This window comes from Camelus bactrianus, chromosome 6, assembly GCF_048773025.1.
Source record: "Camelus bactrianus isolate YW-2024 breed Bactrian camel chromosome 6, ASM4877302v1, whole genome shotgun sequence".
In the NCBI taxonomy this organism is placed as follows: Eukaryota; Metazoa; Chordata; class Mammalia; order Artiodactyla; family Camelidae; genus Camelus; species Camelus bactrianus.
In genome coordinates this window covers 8,808,910-8,823,742 of record NC_133544.1, presented here as the reverse complement: position 1 = coordinate 8,823,742, position 14,833 = coordinate 8,808,910, and the positions used below count along the sequence as shown (strand labels likewise).

Genomic DNA, 14,833 nt, shown 5'->3' with positions numbered 1-14,833 from the left:
AGCCCAGGTTCAGAGCCAGGGTCTGAGGAGGGATGAGTGAGCCAGGACTGGACCCAGGTGGGTATAGAGGGCAGGAGCCAAACACAGGATGGTACCCAGCCCAGCAGCAGAAGGAGAATGGGGGGAGAGGCACCCCAAGTCTGGGGCTGGGATGCTGGGAGCCTGGGCGCCTGTAGGCACAGAAGGAGTAGCCCCAGGCCAGCACAGAGCAGGGCCTGGGCCCCTCCGGGGCTTGAGGGAACCCCTGTCTGCAGGCCTGGGGCAGCGAGCTCCTGACATCCCCACTTACAGCTAGAGCCCAATTTTCATTTTGCAGTGGACTCCACCAATGAGGTGGCTGGCCCTGGGTACAGTTCACAGATACACAGACTGTCAAAGAGATTTCTGAGATAATCTAGTCCTGGGACAGTTAAATACTCCCACTGTAGCATCACAGCAGACATTGCTAATCAAACCCAGCACACCATTCCACCCAGCCCAGACTTGGTCCCACGCCTCACCTAGGCAGGCACAGCCAATCGACCAGAATAGGCAGCAGAATCCAACTCTTCATTTTTTGGGTGAAGAAACAGGCCCAGGAGAGAATGACCTGCAGACAAATGCACGGAGTGGGTAGCTCCACCCTCCTGGTGGCAAACTTTCTAGGTTTTCCAGGCAGCCTTTGTCAAACAATGCACTCTGAAAGCAGACTGCTGTAAAGCCAACACTCCCTTTAGAATGTGAATTATTCATGAGTTATAATACGTTCCATTTCCACCTAGTGAGTTAAAATGGAGACAGAAACACTCGTTGGGTGGCTGTGTCTGTGGGAAGGCAGGGCTGGGGGCAGGGCTCGGAAGAACGTAGCGTCTCCCACGCACCAAGCTGAATGCTGGAGGCTCCTTTTTCCAAAACATTGTTTTACTTATTAGTAAGAACTCAACACATTGTTGGTAGAAAAATTAGGAAACATGCTTAAGTGAAAAGAGGAAACTAGTGGACGCCCACCCGTCTACCACATGCAGGGGCCGCTGTCAACAGCCTGGGGTCCATCCGGGGGCTTTTAAATGCAGCAAACTGCTCCTGCCCCCCTTCATGAGCGAGCAACTGCAGAGAAAAGGCACTAATGGCAATGTGACTGTCACCGATGGGGCAGTGAGGGGGCTCGGCCTAAGGCCTCCCAGCCCGAGGACCTGGCTGGCCAGAGGCACGACGAGGGTCTTGCTCTGGACTCAAGGGAAAGGGCACTGAGGATCCTGACATATAAGGGGGCTGGTCTGCAGAGCAGACCCCCAGCCTGGGTGCCTGTGAGGGCCACAGCCAGGATGGGTCCAGGGGAGGACAGGATGCTGCCAGGAGGTGCCAGGTGCCTCCTGAGTGGATGTGCCCAGGCCTCTCAACCAGGCCTGGTGTTAGACCCACCACATGGGGAAGAAACAAAACAGAAGCTCAGAGAGGTCACACAGCGGGCAAGGTGCCGGGCTGGGAGTCCCATCCCCTGGTAAACACATGGTCAATGACACTCCCTACGTGCAACAGTTATTCTGGAGACCAGTAGGCCAACGGGAAAAGGGGTGAATAGCCAGGACCTCACCTAGCACCGCACCCCACCACCATGGGGCGCAGCATCATCGCCGTCTTCTCCATCCGCCTGGTGTGCCATCCGTCCTCCACCCACCCCATTCCTCCACCCACCCCATCTCTCCACCTGGCTGCCTTTCTTTCAAGGTGACATCGACCTTGGGGCTCCCTTGGCCCCACGTAACGTACCTGCCCACAATGCCCCGCTGTCCCTCCCTGCTGTGCACAGCCCATCCCTGCACAAAGCCGTGGGCACCTGCAGCACACCGAGGGAACCCAGACTCCGTCCCACACGCCTGCGCTCAACTCCCTCCGCCTGTCACTGGCCAGGTACTTTAGACAAGTCCCTAAGCCTCTTAGTGCTTCAGGCTCCCCCTCTGCCAAACAGGGATGGCAGGTTCATCACTGCACACACAGACAGTGCCTGCACAGAGTACAGTTGGTGGTGATACCAGGATACTAGTAGCCTGGTCCTGTGAGCCTATCAGAGTTAACTGTTGAGTAAATATGGCTGGATGGCTGGATCTTGGGTGTCTGCAAAGTGTCCTCTCTTAATGACGCTCTCCACAGTGTCTGCTCAGCCCAGATGTTAACAACCAGAAACCATTTACAGAAAACACAGTGGAAGTAATAAAAATGGTCACCATGGGGAAGCAGTGCCCCAGGGATTATATATACATTATCTTTTAAAATTTCCCAAACAAGCAAGTGAGGAAGGAGTTATTGTGCTCATTCTACAGATGGGAAAACTAAGACCTAAAGAGGTTAGAGATTGGTCCAAGAACCCAAAGCAAAGACATGGCAAGACTGGGAGTTGTGGAGAGAATACTCACTGCGCCCCACCCCAAATATCCCTTCTCTCTTTCTTCCATAAATATAGACCCCCTGTTCTTAGGTGGGCACCACAGACTCTATTTCCCAGCCTACCTGGCAGTTAATTACAACTATGTGACCAAATGTTGGGCAATGGAATGTAAGCAGAAATGCCAAGAGGCAGTTTGTTGAAACTCCCATTAACAGAGAGCTAGAATTCACCCCTTGATCCTTCTTTACTGTCCCTTCCTCCATCTTGCAGCCTGAAACACTAATGTAATGGCTGGAGCTTTAGCAGCCATCTTGGACTATGAGGTCGAGAGCTACACTGGAGGATGGCAGGGCCATGAGCTAGAGGGAGCCTGGGGCCCTCAGGCTTTGTGGCCCACAGTTGCTATACCACCTTTGGACTGCTCACACAGAAATGCATATCTGTTTACAACATTATTATTTGGGCTTTTCTGAAATCACAGTCAAACGTAAGTAAGACTGATCCAGAGTCACCCCCAGGTCTGTCTCTTTCCGAGGCACAGAAAGCAAAGGTAGGCAGTTCCCAGGGAGGGCTCTAGGCTTGGTGCCTGTGGGGCCCAGAGAGGGAGGGTGGCTGTCAGATTCCTACCTGTGGCCCTCTCTGAAGGTCTCACTTTACTAGGCTTGAAAGAAGTCTGTAAAGTCTCATTTACAAGGTAAATCTATGCCCGGCACTCAGTGGGGTTCCTGTGGTTTTTATGAGGAAGAGATTTTCAAAGATCAGTCTCAAAAGTGCTTACTTACATCAGTGGTCACAGAACCAAAACAGGCCACTTTTGTGTGGTCCTGTTTAAATGGACATGTCGGCATCATGAAAAAAACTGTGATGAGATTTTCAGCTTGTCAGTGGTCTCTCACTCACTCTGTCTCTTTTTAAAGTCAGATTTATTGACGTAAAATTTAGATGTAGTAGAATTCACCCCCTCTGTGAGTTTTGATGAATAAAATCATGTAACCACCACATTCAAGATACAGAACATGCTATCACCCCCAAAAGTTCCACTCTGCCCCACTGTAGTCAATCCTCTTCCCCAGTTCTTGACCCCTGATAACCACAGGTCCATTTTAAAATTCTGATAATTTTTGCCTTTTCCAAAATGTCATATAAATGGAATCATACGCAGAGCCATTGGAATCTGTTTTCCTTCACTGAGCAGGTTTTGGAGATTCAGGCGTGTTGCATGTACCAGCTCTTCCTCTTTGCTGAGCAACGTTCCGCTGTCTGCAGGGACCATCACCACATCCATTCACCAGCTGAGGGGCATCTGCATCGCTTCCAGTTTTTGGATCTTGTGCATAAAGCTGCTACACATATTCCCATACAGCTGTGCGTGTGGACGTGTTTCCATTTCTCTTAGTAAATACTAGGAGTGGAGCTGCCGGGTCGAAAGGTGGTGTACACTTCACTTTATAAGAAACGCCCAAGCTGAGCCGAGGCGGCTGGGCGTTCCCACCAGCAGGGTTCCAGCCGCTCCGAGGCCTTGCCTGGCCCTTGCAGAGGACGGCTGGCAAGGCACGGCCTTCCAGACAATCCGCGCTCTCATGCCAAGGACCGCCCCGACCCAGCCCGCCTGGCCACCACCGTCGCACCTGATTCCCCGCTGGTTCTTGCCCGCGGCGCGCGCTCCTCTCCCACTTTCCCCACAATGAGTCTTGTGCCCCAGTTAACCACAAAGCACAAAGAGGAGCCTGTGTTCTCTCTTGTCATTCGGGCTGGAAAGGCCTCCTGGGGGTGAGCTGACTGACGCTGGTCAGCCTGTTCCAGGTCGCCCGCTGCTGCCTCAGAAGGGCGCCCCCTTCAGCCACCGCAGCCCTCTCTAGTCCCATCTGCCACCCCTGGAGACAAAGTGGGGCAAGGAGAACAGAGATCGTTCAAGGGGCCACACGGTCGCCAGCCCATGGGGCCCTGGAGAGGAGGGGATCAGTCCTGCAAAGAGATGGTAACCTTGGGGACAGGGATGGGACTCTGCACTTCTCAGCACCAACTCCCCCCCACAATCTGCATGAGGAAGGAAGAAGCTTTCCGCCCCGACTAGGGAAACCTTGGGCTTAAACGCCGGCCAAATTGTAAACCAGCAGGACCCACAACAGCTGAGCCTGCACTTCTGCTCAAAGGGCACATGTACGCCTGCGAAGGAGGGGCGCAGAGCTGGCGGCAAGCGGAAGACGGAGACGGCTGCACGTCAACATGCACGTCTGCCCTAACCCCCTGGGGGTGTGGGCATTTCATCCTCACTTTGCAGAAGAGGAACGTGAGCTCAGAGACGTGCCGTGACCTGCCGGAGTCACACAGCCAGCGTGGCTGGGATGCCATTCCACCCGGGTTTTCCTGACTCCAAGGTATCTTCGGAAGGAAACTTACTTTAAAAACTCCTGCGCTACCATCAGGTTCCACGTATTTTGGTGCCCAATAGAAAGCCACTTTCAGCGCTGTCTAGCATTCATTCATTCATTCATTCATGCAGATGTTTACCAAGTGTCCCCACGTACCGGACACTGTTCCAGACACTTGGGACACGTCAGTGAGCAAATCAGACAAAAGTCCTGCCCTCGTGGCACTTTCGTCTAATGCACCAACAGGTGGGGGCGGGGAACTGGGCTGCCCAGTGTCCTCCTGTGGCTCCCTCAGTCCCTCTCCTAACTGAAGGAGGCTTGTGCAAGTCAGGAGGGAGCACCTGGGGAAATTCAGAGCCCACAGAGAACATTCTGGGCTCCTCAGTGCCTAGCCTCCACTGGGACCCACATCAGAAGGGGAGATGCTCTCAAAGTAGGAGCAAGAGTGCTCCCTGGGCACCAGGTCCCTCATCTTGCCATTCCACGCATGCATTCCAGTGTTAGCTGCTGAGCACCCATCCTGTGCCAGGCACTGGCGCCACAGGAGGCCCACAGCAGGGCCCCTGCCCAGGAGAACTCACACCACGGAGGGAAGAGCTGTCAATGCCCACGAGGGGACAGAGGGCTAACTGCTGGGGCACCAGAAGAAGGGTAGGGGGAATCAAGGAAGGCTGCCTGTAAGTGGTGAGTGGCAAAGGAAGACAGGTGGCAAATGGAGAGAGGGGCATTTCTCATCCAGACTGTACTGGCTGCTCTCCACCACTCCGTGAGGAAGCCGGCCAGCCACTGCAGACCTCCTTCCCAGGTGGGGAGCCTGGGCCAGGGAGGCTGGTCTGGTCACAGGGCTTCTCGGCAGCTTAGGACCACTGGCTGCTGATTCTGGAGGGGCTGCTCTGCACTGGGTCTGAGTTACACAGATGGTGGGCATCAGTTAATTCCACTCCAGTTCTGAGGGAGGTAGGAGAATTTCCCCCCATTTCCCGTGACAAAGTTACTTATGCAAAGACACAGGAGACACCAAGAACCAAGCCCCAGCTTGATGGGTGTTGTTGCCCAAAACCAGCACTGCCATGCAAACCCCAGTGTCCCCTCTGACCTCAGCTCCCAGCACCAAACCCTGAGGACATAAAGGGGAATGAAGGGGCCCCTGGAGGCACCCGGGCAGGACCAAGTCGAGAGGTCCTGCCCAGCCATGTGGACAAGAGACCAAAGGCCCCCAGAGCTGGCACCCTGGCAGCCTCCTCCCGTGCCCTCCTGGCCCCCTTGTCCGTTCTCCTCCAGGGCCTGGGATCAAAGCGCAGGGATCCCTCCCCCGAGCCCTCTGCGAGGCTGATAAGCAGAACTGGGAAGAGACAAAGGAGGAGCGTGTGATCTCATCTCCTGGCAGCTGCCGGGCCAGGAGGGCGCAGCTGGGCGGAGGGCGGAGGGCTGAGGGCAGGCCCTTTCCGAGGGAGAGCTCAGCCCCCTCTCGGGTGTTAGTCATCTAGGCACTTAGTGTCAATCCTATTCTTTGAGCCTCAGTTTCTTCACCTGGGGATGGAGCCCAGCAGATGTGGTTCAACAAGTCGTGCAGACGATGCTGATGCCCTAAGGCAGGGCTCCCCGGCCTCAGCAGCGTGGATGCTCTGGGCTGCGTCATTCTCTGTGGTGAGGTCTGTCCTGTGTGTTGTGGGATGTCAAGCAGCATCCCCGAACTCCACCCAGCAGAAGCCAAGGGCATCCTTGCAGCTGTGACCAGAAATGTCTCCAGACATCGCCCAATGTTCCCTGGGGGCCAAATTGCCCCGGGTTGAGAACCACTGACCGAAAGTTTGAGAACCTCTGTTCCACAGGGCACGAGGCTGACTCCCTCCCTCAAGATGCTCCCAGGGGAAGTGTCTTGAGGAACAGTACCCTCCCCCACTGGTGGAGTAACCAGCTGGGTGCCAGACCTCACTCCTTACATTGGCACCTTTAATTGATGAGGAAACAGGTTCCAAGGCCCTCAAGGTACAGTTCTGAGCTGCGTGATCTCCATCCCATCCCACCCCTGGCCACTCCTGCCCTGTCCCTTCCTTCTCTCTCCTCACCACACAACCCTTGCCCATCTGGGCCCCTTCCACAGGGAGCTGACCCACATGGCTGCGTCCACTTAGCCCTGGGGGCCGCCTCTGCTTTCCTGCCTGGCTCCCCGGGGGCAGCCGTCAATCAGCTCCCCAGGGCCCGGGCCAGCAGGGGAGGGGAGAGAAACCCAAGCTTTGGTTGGACGGCTCTGCCTCATTTACCTTCTTCACTTGACCCTCTCCCAAGAGAGCCGGCTTAATGGTTCACTTTTTTTCCGTGTAAGTGCCAAGTGAAGGGAGTCTGGGGGACCCAGAACCCCACTCTTGAAAAGAAGGGCTGGGGCTGACACTCCCCTCTCTCTTGCCCACTGTCCTGCACCAGCCCCCTTATCGCCATCAACTGCCAGAACAGCCCCACCCACACCCTAGATACCATTACAAATCTGTAACCCCAGGGCTTCCAGATCTGGGTCCCCTGAAGTCCAGATGGACCAGTGTGGGACCTACAGCCACCGGAGAGAGGATTCCAGGTGCATATTTGACCCATTTGCTCAGCGGCCTCTGAGTTCCCTGCACCAGGTGCAGAGTCAAATCTAGACACCAGCCCACATCTCCGCCTCCAGGGCGCAGCAGGGCGGTACCACCCTCTCTGACTCAGGGCCAGCAGACCAGCAGGGGCGGCTCATTGGACTCGGCAGCATCCCACCACCAGCAAATCTGCTACAGAAATGAGCATCCCCAATGGCAGGGACCACGCCAACCACAACTGCTGTCTGTTGCGAGGATGACAAGCGTAAACTAGAGAATGCTGAGTAGGGGGTGGATGCCTGCAGAGCTGCTACCAGCTGTGGGGCTTTACAGACATCCTTTCATCCAAGCAACCCCTTGAGGGGGCAAGATTCACCTGCCTTTGAGAGATGAGGCATCTGAAACTCAGAAAGGTAGAGGAACTTGTCCAGGGTGGCAGGTAACGCTGGAACAGGTGAGTTTTCTTTCCTCCTCTGGAGCCAGAAGTCAGTCAGAAGTCAAGGGTAGGAGGCCCCCTGGAGACTCTCAGGGACAAACCTGGGGCAAGTAAGTCAAAGGGGACTTGGGGCTCGAAGACAGTGCACAGGAAGAGAGACGCAAGCATGGAGTCTGCAAATTTTAGCATTAAAAGGTCCCCAGGAATCATAGTCTACCCTACTCCCGCTGAGTCAAAATATATTTCGAGCCACACATGTGATGTTACATTTTTTGGCAGCCATACTGTAGAAAGTCAAACGAGACAGGGGGAATTCATTTTAATCATACACCTTATTTAACCTGCTTTCTCCAAAGTATTTTCATGTCAACACATAAGCAAAATATTTTAAAACTACTGATGAGATGTTTTATATTCTTTTTTTCCATAGTAAGTCTGCAAATTTTGTGTACATTTTACACAAACAGCACATCTCAGTCTGCACTGGACACAGGTCCTCATCAGGCACAGGTGACTGGTGGCTCCCATCATGGACAGTACAAATCTCACCCCTCAGTCTGCACTGGATACTGAGGTCCGAAGAGGCAACTGAGTGAGGCCAGAGCCACGTGCTTGTTAATCACAGTACCCAACTCAGTTCTTTCTGGTGGGGGCTGAGTGTGACTTAAGTGGAAAGAGAACAAGTTTTTGAGCAAGAAATATCCAAAGCCAAATTCTCCGGTCACTAACCAGCTGTGTGACCATGAACCTTGTACTCAACCTCTCTGATCCTCAGTCCTCTATATGAAAAATGAGATAATTCTCCTACTCACACAGTTGTGGTGAGAATTAAATATCAAATACCCAACAGAGTTCTTGGCACAGAGGAGGAACTCAATATGGGGACATAGCGATGATAGGGCAAAGAATATACTGCCATCATCATCTGCTTCATTGTCCACATTTTAATCATCCCCAAGCCAGAAAAATAATGTGTCAAGGGGGCAGCCTCTCCTGTCTTGGGGGCAGATCTGCCTGGACTGGGAAAGGGCAGAAAAAGTGAGACGGAGGTGGGGAGAGGAGACGACACACCCACAGGGCACCAGAACCACAGCGCCGGCTGCAGCCAAAGCACGCAGAGGAGTAACATAAAAGCCCCCAGCTCCGGGGGCCAGCGTCAGAGCCAGCCTACGTCCTATCAGCACTGGGACGTGCCTCTTCAGAGCTGAGCCCATTTGAAAGGAAGAGAAGCTCAGACCTTTGATCCCTCTGATAATGGCCAATCTATTGCTTCAATGAATGGAAAAAATCCAGAAGCTCTACCTCCAACTCCAAAGACATGCTCATCTTCATCCAGGGCGGGGCTCAAGGGCTCTGCACACCAGATGCTCTGGATCTAATACAGCTCCCCGTGCAACCTTTGTCTGCTCCAGCCAGTAAAGCCGTGTCCATGAGCCATGCTCCTGCCCACCTCAGCCTCTGGGTGAGCTGTCCCCTCTGCATGGATGTTTCCTCTCCCCCTTCCATGTGGCTAATTCCCATTTATTCTTCTCATTTCAACTTCAGATGTCACCTTGTCTGAAGGTCCTGCATGGCACCTGATGCAGGGTCCCCTTGCTAGACATGCTAACAATGCTCCTCCATCACAGGCATCATTATATCCTGGCAGACCGTGGGGACTGACTCCCTGCCATGGACCAGAGACGAGAGCTGCATCTCCCTGGTGCCTGCGAGAGCGCCTGGTGCCAAGCAGATGCTCATTAAATACCCACTGCCAGGCGGTGCTGCATGAAGTTAACTCAGGAACCAGAAGGGCTCTGGTTGGTCTGACGTGGAGAGAAAAGAGGCGATATTTTGGAAAACAGATAAAAGCTGCAGCATCTGCACCCGATGCATTAAGTAATTTTCTGTGAAACAGTCCAAAGGGTCACAAATTATGGCGTCACTTTGCTGGATTCTTCCAACAACTGGAGAGTTCTCTGTTAGAACGGACACAATTCACAGAACAACTATGACATCACCTACTGATTTTCCAAGAGCCTCAAAGCTGGAGCTTCATATCAAAGAGTCTTTTGAGAGAGGGGTACACGTAGTTACCACAGCTCCTCTGCGTACGAGAGTGGAGATGGCTCTTTGGAAAAGCACAGCTTCCCCTTTCATTTGCACACGTGTTGCCCTGAGTTCTCAGCTGGGTGGTGCCACTCCCTGCCAAGCAGAAATGTGGGGGGAGATTTTGATCTTCACGTGATTAGCATTTTGTCAGCTCAGTCAAGGATGCTAAACCTCCTCCAGCACCTGGAACATCTCACAGCCAGAGGACCACCCTGCTCAAAAACAAGTAGCACTTCATTATTAATGAAGACCCACTAACACAGCCCCCTTTGCACCCTTTTCCCACCCAGGCTGGACCAGTCACCTCTGAACACTCCAGACCATTCCTGCCTCTGCACCTTGGCTCGTACCTACCTCCTCTCTCACCTGGGGGGCCGTTTCTGTCAACCCCCACCTAAGCACCCTCAATCGCCACCCAACACAAGGTCCTGCTACATGGCACCTTGCTGGATGCTCAGCCCCCATCATGTCGCCCGTCTCCAGGGGATTCCAGGCCTCCAGCTAGACCACTCAGTTAGTGCTTGCCAGCTACTGCCCTGTGGTCTCCATGACATGATCCCTGACCACAGACGCCACATCTGACCTCAAGATGTTGACTAAGTGGTCGATTCACTCACGCCACTCAGCCGAACCCCTACCAAAACATCAACCGCCATACCAAAACCATTCCTCTTTTACTTTAAACAAAGAAACATGTATTCATGAGGTCCTGATTGATACTGGGCACTCAGCACTCACAACTTCACTGCATCCTCCAAACCACCGCGGGAGGGCGTTACAATGATTAAAGTCCCATTCCAGGTAGAAGGGATCCGAATTCCACAGGGACCCATAATCTGGCTCCCGTTCCACAGCTACAGAGTGAGGGAGCTAAAATTCAAGTTCGCACCTGGCTTCAAACACCCCTCATTCCGCGGCAGACCAGGCAGGCTCTTCTTTCTTTGGTTTTGCTCTTACCGATCAACTGCGGGCACTTGAGAAGGGCCACAGGATAAAAAGGCACCCTTCCACGGGTCCTGGAGGGCCACGTCTTGGTTCGGTCTTTAGCAGACTCTCCAAAGGGCGTTTCCTCCTGGGTCGTCCTACCCACTCAAAAATCGAGATGATCAAGTCAAGTCAGCCTGGCACTGTCCCCTGGAGGCTCGGCCAGGATCACCTTTAATCCTGCCACGAAGAATAGCTTAGCTTTCAAATCTAGGCACCAGCCAGTTCCCCCCCCCCCCAACCAGGTAGTCTGTGGCTCTGGGCTTCGGAAGGGTTTCTAAAAGCAGGCAGGGGTCCAACATCAACGTAGAAACCAAAACAACCCGTTCCTTCAGTGGTTTGGTTTTTCTCTCCCGAGAAGCCAGTGAGATCCGTGGGCAGCAGAGGCTGCAGCTTTGAAACAAGGACAGCAAAACAAGTGTAGAAAGGTTAGCACTGGGGGTCCAATTAAAACCCCAGCAGCCAAGCTCAGAGGTGCGTGTAGTCCACTGATCGGGGTTTTGAGGCTCGGGAGGGTCTCAGTGGCAAGTTTGTCGAAGGAAGTCCTTCCGCCTCTACGGTTGAGTTGTGCCACACCCAGACCCCTTGACCCCCAGGCCTCAGGCCCCCAGCCCCAGGCAGCCGCAGCGTGTGGCTGGGAAAACAGGCGCCAGGTGACTGAAACCCCTCTGCAATGTCCCCAGTGTCTCCTCGTAAAGGATATTCAGCAGCAGTCTTGGGAAGGCAGTCAAAAGGGAAGGGCACACGGCCAAGCAAGCATCTTCACACTTAGAATCTTCCAGGCTCAGGTGAACACAGGACCCGCCTGCCAGCTTCCTCCAGGGCTGTCCCGAGACACTTGGAAAGGCAAGGGAGTGACTTTTTGGAGAAGAGGGCAGACCGAACATGGGCTTCTAATTCCAGTCCACCTGGAAATGCTACTAAAACCTGGAGTAAAGGGGTCTTGTTTGCTGTATGCGTTGTGTATACAGAACAGAGACCCTCCAGGATGGAAAGGACAGGAGAAGGGAGCACAGCAATGAATTCTGCACGGTGGAGAGGAATCCCACCTTTGGTAACTGATTTACCGAACTCAAGAAATTTATGTCCAAGTGGCAGCGAGAAAGGACGAAAACCAATCCAATGTAACATCAGGAAGTCCCAAAGGTTCAGGAATGAGTGGGGACAGGGATCTCTGGAAGCTGGCTTGGGGCAGGGATGCAGTAAGAGGATTATAGGAAGGAACCAGATGGGTCAGGCATCCCCTCCCCCCACGTCTCCTAGCTGGGTGATTGTCCCTCCTCGGGCGGGCGCAAGACTAGTTTATTCTCAGGAGGGTAAAACAGAAGATCTCAGTGCGAACTGTACTCAAAATAGGCAGATTTGGTGATTTTCCGCACATTGGATGCAGAGGACCTCCCTGCCCCAAGCCTTCTTCCTTCTTCCAGTTCCCAGACCCCCACCCTTCTCCCCCAGCAGCCTGGCCTTGACCCGCCAGACTGGAGACTAAGATTCTTCCATAGGGAGGCTGCCCAGCCAGCAGGAAAGACCTAAAGGTAGTGACGTTGCAGTTCCCCATGACACAACCCACAGGGCACCCATCAGAGAAGCTCTGATCAAGAAGCCCTACCCCCCGTTCTCAAAGCCTGCAGGACACTTTACAGTCTCCAATTCTTAAATATGAGAAACCAATCAAGGACAATGAATGGTCCAGCTAAAGAAAGAACTTTCTAATATGAAAGCTCCAAATAAACAAACACAGTAAGCAAAGGGAGGGGCAGAAGGAACACGCATATTCAGCACATCCAATGTGTACCCTCCACCGCTAGTCAATCATGTAATCATCAGAGCTCTTGAGGCAGACCTCAACATTATTATTCTCATTCTAAAGATGAGGCATTTGAAGAGTAATGAGATTAAATAAGTCACAAAGCCAGGAAGTGGCAGAGGTGAAATTCATACCAGGCCGTGTGGCTCCATGCTCTCAACCAGTGCCTTTCAAAGCACCACCCCGGCCACTACCATCCATCACTGCTATTCTCAGTGTGGAAGAGAAGATACCGCAGCCCTGAAAGGAGATTGGGCTTCTCTTAAGAGCGCTTGAAAATTAAAAATGTGGTAGATTAAAATATGGAGCATAAAATTGATGAAATCCCCCAGAAAGTTGAGCAAAAAGCAAAAGGGATGGAAAATAGAAAAAGATAAGAAAATTGGAGGATTAGTCCAGGAGGACCAACAGCCAAATAAAAGGAGTTCTGGATTAGAGAAAACCAAGGGGCAGAAATCACAATGAATGACCCAAGAAAGCTTCCCAGAAGTAAAACACATAGTTCCAGATGGAAGGGTCTCACTAAGAGCTCAGAGTGACAGATGAAAAAGAGGCCAACCCCAAGATGGGTCACCCTGATGTCTGAGGCACTGGGGACAAAAAGGATTCTTCAAACTTTCAGAGAGAACAAAACAGGTCATGCAAAGAACTGAGAGTGACTTTATGCTTCTCAACGGCAACCCTGGAGGGGTTAGAAGGGAGGCTAGAAGGCAGCGGGGCAAGGCTTTCAATACTCAGAAGAAAAATGATTTCCACCCTTGAGTCTGATGCCCAGATAATCTAGCAATCAAGAAGTAGGGGAGAGCATGTGAAAAAAAATGCTCAGTTACTAATTATCTGAGAAATGCAAATCAAAACTACAATGAAATATCACTTTATACCAGTCAGAATGGCCATCACTAAAAAGTCCACAAATGATAAACGCTAGAGAGGGTGTGGAGAAAAGGGAACCCTCCTACACTGTTGGCGGGAATGTAGTTTGGTGCAGCCATTATGGAGGACAGTATGCAGATTCCTCAAAAAACTAAAACTAGACTTACCATATGATCTAGCAATCCCATTCCTGGGCATATATCCAAAGGGAACTCTAATTCGAGAAGATACATGCGCCCCAATGTTCATGGAAGCACTATTCACAATAGCCAACACATGGAAGCAGCCTAAATGTCCACCAACAGGTGACTGGATAAAGAAGATGTGGTATATTTATACAATGGAATACTATTCAGCCATAAAAAAGAATAATGCCATTTGCAGCAACATGGATGGACCTGGAGATCGTCAATTGAAGTGAAGTAAGCCAGAAAGAGAAAGAAAAATACCATATGATATAACTTATATGTGAAATCTTGGGGGAAAAAAGACACAAATGAACTTATTTACAAAACAGAAACAGACTCATAGACATAGAAAACAAACTTATGGCTTCCAGGAGGATAGAGGGTGGGAAGGAATAAATTAGGAGTTCAGGATTTACAGATACTAACTACTTATACAACGAGTTTCTACTGTACAGCACAGGGAACTATATTCAATATCTTGCAGTAACCTACAATGAAAAAAGAACATGAAAATGAATATATGTATGTATATGTATGACTGAAACATGCTGTACACCAGAAATTGACACAACATTGTAAACTAACTATCGGTCAATTTTTTAAATTAAAAAAAAAAGAGTTAGAGGAGAATAAACTCATTTTCCCACGTGCAAGTTCTCAGAAAATCCCACACGCAGGCACTCTTTGTCAGGAAGGGTGTGCTCCTGTATTCAGGGGAAGAAGCCATAAGAACACAAGAAATGGCAGATCTGACTCAGGAAAGAGGTGAGGGGAACCACAGGTGATGGTGACAGAGAGCCCAAGGGACAGCCAGGTACCAGGTGTGGAAGGTGATGAGTCCAGACTGGAGACAGGTCAGAGGACCCTGAAGTGCTCAAGAAGAGGAACCCAAGAGAGAACTTACCCGATGCCTCCAAACAAGAGGGGCTATCTAAACACTGACAGAGACTTGGAGGAAGAATTAGCAAGCACACACGCCAACAACAACAGGCAACCCTTAACTCCGAGGAAACCAGAAAGCAGAGCAGGCAAGGAAAGAGGACTATCATAATGACCCACAGTGACTCATCTTACCAAAAGTCTGATGAAAATATACTGCAAAGTTGGGAGGATAGGAAAGCTTTGAGGTTAAAAGTGGTAAAGAGGA

At 51.8% G+C, this 14,833-nt stretch overlaps 1 protein-coding gene across 2 annotated transcripts in view; it reads right to left on the bottom strand.

Moving 5' to 3' along the window:
- Window positions 1–14,833, bottom strand: part of CLMN (calmin) — a 113,056-nt gene that overhangs the window by 86,092 nt on the left and 12,131 nt on the right. The gene's annotated exons all lie outside the window — the stretch shown is intronic.